Source organism: Hippocampus comes, unplaced genomic scaffold (assembly GCF_001891065.2).
Source record: "Hippocampus comes isolate QL1 unplaced genomic scaffold, H_comes_QL1_v1.1 scaffold100, whole genome shotgun sequence".
Classification (NCBI taxonomy): Eukaryota; Metazoa; Chordata; class Actinopteri; order Syngnathiformes; family Syngnathidae; genus Hippocampus; species Hippocampus comes.
This window is the reverse complement of record NW_017805282.1, coordinates 129,970-135,513: the sequence shown is the minus strand read 5'-3', so window position 1 is coordinate 135,513 and position 5,544 is coordinate 129,970.

Here is a 5,544-nt window from a genome sequence, read left to right as displayed (position 1 = left end):
CCCACTGAAATCACCAAACTTGAACATTTTATTTGTGATGTGCTTTTCCTGCTTTTCAGCTCAGCAGGATTTTCGGTGCTCCTGCAAAATTACCAGAGCTGATGGCACCGCAGATGAACTAGAGTGAACGTTTTTCCTTTATATCTTAAAATGGCTTACATCCTGTGTCGTATTGTACCCAAAGGAACATTTCTAGAGTATTTCTCCACCTTTTAAATCCTTGTTGTTGTTGTTCTGCGAAGCTAAAGTTAGTTGCCATGACTCCCATTGTTTCAATGAAGAGACAATGAAGAAGCACTTCCATCTGAAGTACAAAAGTATTCATAGCATCTAACTTTCGCTTTGCACATCAGCAAGGATTTAAATTGGCAACAATGTGACGCGGTCCTCTAGTTAAGTTAAGCCATTTTAAGATAAAAAGGACAAACTATAACGTAGTCTTTGTCCACTGCCCGGACACAACCCTTTATTCACGTTATTTCTGAATGCAGCTGTTTACTTTCTTACTGGGCATCGCTTTTTGGGGCACTCTGAATAACCAAATAGCACATTTGAAAAACTTTCAGAGTTTCCAAAGGGTCTGAGTGAAGTAGCGTGCTCAGAGCGTATTTCTGAATGCATTTGGGTGTTAACGAGCACTACGGTGCAATTGAAAATATAATCCAAGCGCTCACATGCTTCATTCTGACAGTTCGCGATTGACTGGTAGCCCGTGGACTGATCCAAAGTCAATTGCGAGGGGTGTAGAGGGAAATGAAAAAAAAAAAAAAATAGTGTGTCTGCATGTGTGCTTGTTGTTAATATAATATATTTTAGTGTTAGGGCACACTACATCCTCCTATCAGTTTTACTTTCACAAAAAAGTATTTAAAAAATAAAAGCAGGTCACCTTTGACCTTTTCATGCATCCTGTAACCTGATAACATGATGAGCTGTCCATTGTAGTAACCGCTGTCCCTGAAAGGCTTAATGACCTGCATCAACAGAAGTTGTTAGTGGTCGGCAGTCTGTAATCGCAGCTTCGGAGCTGTTGCAAAATATTTTTTTTAAATTATTATTCTAATTCATAATTATACTTCTAACTGTACACGTGAGCTCCAACAGTGACGTTCCTGCACTTAACCCGCTGCAAAAGTGCATCCCATGCCTCCGCATCAGGTCTCGACTAAGGTGGGCAATGATATCCTTTTCACAAACAAATGTGTATGTGTGTGCATGTATATGCGCGGGTGTGTGTGTATGCAAACACTTGCGGTAAAAGGTCAATCGCGGGACGTTGGTTGCTTGAAAAGTAGATCTTTGGTCAAAAAAGGTTGGGCACCCCTTGTTTAAGAATATAGACTGCGTTCAGAGGTTAATGAGAGGTGATCACTTGGTGCCTCTTCGAAGACACGCACTCTCAGGGTAGTGCACTGGCATCAGAGTGGATTTCCAAACACAACCCTGATGTTCGTGGGCTCGCTTTTGGTCAGAATTGAATGAATAAATCAATGATTGACTGCTCCGATTTACATGCAAGATAGACGAGCAACCATTGATGCTTACAGTCACAACTGGGGAGACAATTTAGAGTGAGGTAACAGTCCAAAACTAAACTTTAAAGATTTGGACAGAGCCACAGTGAAAGTTCAACAGCAATACTTGAAATCTACAATGGAAAAGAAACACTCAGAGAAGTGGAAACAAAAGAAGCAGGCTACTTCGATTCATCAAAGGGACTGATAAAAAGTAAATACAACCAACCAGAAAAAAAACCCCACACACAAAAAGTATGATCAACAAGCTAGCATCATAGATCATGGGATTGGAGGAAGTATCTCATAATTCAGTCTCCACTTTCCACTTGTGCTGCATCGATAAACCAGGTTGACGGTCAGCAAGTGTGGTGCAGCAGACTCCGCCCACCAACATTCACCAAGGGGACTGGGGAAACAAAACAAAACCCAAAGAAGAGAGAAGAAACATGACAAGGTTACTCTATTTCAAGTGATTGGTTTTATGACATGCTTCATTGAATGTCATTGGGTATCTGATGGTGACATGTACATACACCCTTTCGTATTGACTGATTAGAAGAAAGTCCGAATATCATGACAGACAAAATGACAAAATGTTATCCGTGTACAGCAGGTGTGTCAAACTCATTTTTGTCGCCCGCCACATTGTAGTTACGGTTTCCCTTGGAGGGCCGTCATGAATTTTGGGAAACCATATAAATGTTTAATCCCCTCACATATTACATACACAGCACACAACAAATTGATGAATAACTAGTTTTCAAATCAGAAGTCAAGAATAATGACTGTTATTGTGGATTACATATGACAATTTGAAATTTTGGTTCAGACTTTAGCAAGCATCATGGAACTTGACATGCTTGATTTGCCTTTGCGGGCCACATAAAATGACGTGGCGGGACAGATTTGGCCCCCGGGCCTTGACTTTGACACCTGTGATGTACAGTATTGAGTTGACAGGAAATGAGTGGCTCACTACTGTATTGTCATGATCCTGTTCTTGTGTATCTCCAGAGGGTGGCAGACGAGGGCCGTCTTTCGGTGTGCACACCTGCTGCCGATCGTCGGGGGCCATGTCGTTAGGCACTGACAAGCTGCCTGCAGTTTGTCGGATTATTGTTGACCTTGTTCCTGCTCTTGCTCAAGTGATTGTTTTCTAGACCCCTTGCTCTTGTCACAGTTGATCTTGTTCCTTTAGTACCTCGTTTTTCGAAGTACTGCCCTTGTTGAGTTGTTTGAGTAAGTACAGTCCTTCTTTTGTCATTTGACTTTGTTTTAGTTTGTTACGTGTAAATTGGATTCTTGACACTTCGTCGGTTTTCTCAGTTATTTTTGTTAATGTATTGTTTTTCCGGGTTCGTTTGACCAGCATTTTCTGCTCATATTTTTTGACTTCTGTTCGTGTTAAGAAACATTTTTGTGACAGAGATTTCTTTTGGGTGTCTACGATTCTGGGATCCTAAAACGTTATTCAGTTCGTTTTGAACACTGACATATTACTCTTGTTCACCCAGTTGTAACTTGACCCCCTCCAAAAAAAATCATGATCAGAAATAAATAGTTTTTCAATAGACCGTGCAAACACAAAGTTGGATATACAGTTGGATATACAGTGTGTATGTATCTAACCATTCATCCATTTCCCGATCCGCTTTATCCTCACAAGGGTCGCGGGGCATGCTGGAGCCTATCCTAGCCGTCTTCGGGCAGTAGGTGGGGGCAGCCTTGACTTTGTTTTAGTTTGTTACGTGTAAATTGGATTCTTGACATTTCGTCGGTTTTCTCGGTTGAACTATTTTTGTTAATGTATTGTTTTTCCGGGTTCGTTTGACCAGCATTTTCTGCTCATATTTTTTGGCTTCTGTTCTTGTTAAGAAACATTTTTGTGACAGAGATTTTTTTTGGGTGTCTACGTTTCTGGGATCCTAAAACGTTATTCGGTTCGTTTTGAACCCTGACATATTACTCTTGTTCACCCAGTTGTAACTTGACCCCCTCCAAAAAAAATCATGATCAGAAATAAATAGTTTTTCAATAGACCGTGCAAACACAAAGTTGGATATACAGTTGGATATACAGTGTGTATGTATCTAACCATTCATCCATTTCCCGATCCGCTTTATCCTCACAAGGGTCGCGGGGCATGCTGGAGCCTATCCTAGCCGTCTTCGGGCAGTAGGCGGGGGCAGCCTGAACCAGTTGTCAGCCAATCGCAGGGCAAACAGAGACGAACAACCATCCGCGCTCACACTCACCCCTAGGGACAAATTTTGAGTGTTCAATCAGCCTGCCTTGCATGTTTTTGGAATGTGGGAGGACAGCAGAGTACCCGGAGAAAACCCACACCGGCCTGGGGAAACATGCAAACTCCACACAGGAAGGCCTGAGCTGGGATCCAACCCACGGCCTCTGCGCTGTGAGGTCAACGCACTAACCACTCGAGCACCGGGCTGCCCAAATTTTAAATTAGAATAACGATTAAAAAAAAAAAAAAAAAAAAAAAAGATATTTTGCAAAAGCTCTGATCGCAAGCTGCAATTGCAGACTGCCGACCACGAACAACTTCCATTGATGCAGGTCATTCGGGGACAGCGGTTACTACAGTGGACAGCTCATCATCTTATCAGGTTACAGGGTGCATGAAAAGGTTGAAGGTAACGAGCTTTTATTTTTTGAATACTTTTTTGTGAAAGTGAAACTGATATTTGGGTGCAGTGTGCCCGAACACAAAAATATATTAACAACACGCACACATGCAGACGTACATTTTTTTTTCATTTTCCTCTACCCCCCTCGCGATTGACTTGGCACCAGTGCACGGGCTACCTGTGGTCAATCGCGACTGACTAGTTGGGCACCCCTGTATATATATATGCAGCAGCTTGATATATATATATACTGTATATATAGTTGTATGTCTGAACAATAAAACCGTTAATTAAAATCCATGATGCCAAATTCTGTGAAGTGCCTGATGTCAAATGATGCACTGAGGTTATAATTTATGGCTCTAATCGTGGCCTGTGATCCCTTTGTCTTGTACTAATGGGTCACTGCTTTCTTGAGTGGGAGCTGCGATACACACCAGAAGCCTATCTTTGTGTGTCTGTCTGGGTGCGCGCGCGTGTGCGTGAGTGCGCGCGCTCCTCTAATGATGAGCCTGTCATTGTTGAGTGGTGCGCCAAGGTGGCAGACCAGACCAAATCCCCCTCAAGTCTACATTTTGTGTATCTATTTTTGTGTGTATTCATGCGAATGTGTGACTTCATGCCCCCGTCTGGTGTGTGTGTGTGTGTGTGTGTGTGTGTGTGTGTGTGTGTGTGTGTGTGTGTTCTCTTCCCCCAGTCTGGGTGTCAGTATTAATGAGCCCAGATTTCATTTCCGATGAGCGATTATTTGACTGTTCATTTGGCTAAGATTTATGACGAGGTCCTATATCTGTAGCCCGCAGCGCTGCTCTAGTCTTTAATAATGGGAAATGAACACATTAATCACCCTGTAGCAGTCAGCCTCACAGAAAACACGGGAGCGATATGCAATCTGCAACAATGGACACGGGAGAATCTCGTTGCCTATTCAAAAAGCCTTATCTAGCACAGGGTGGTAAGAAAAATTACATCTCTAATTGAATATGATTTCACATGGTTAAAAGAGGAAACTCAACAAAAAACTGCAGAGACAAACTCACATACACTTGGGCGTCATATCAGAATCATATCGTGAGATACAACAACATATGCTGAGATAGCTGAAATAAAATTCCATGTGTCACTTAAATTTCTGAACATTGACTGGTTGCATATGAACTAAACTACCATCTGTGTCATGTTACTGCATATTTTTTTATGATGATGTGTGTTATATGGTATATATATATATATATATATCTATATATAAAGCTTTCATGAAGCGGCTTATATAAAGACTTTTCTAACGGCCGCCTGTGTACCGTCTTTCTTTGTAAATATCTCATGTTACAATATGGGCACCTGCGGCTTATAGACAGGTGCGGCTTATGTGTGTACAA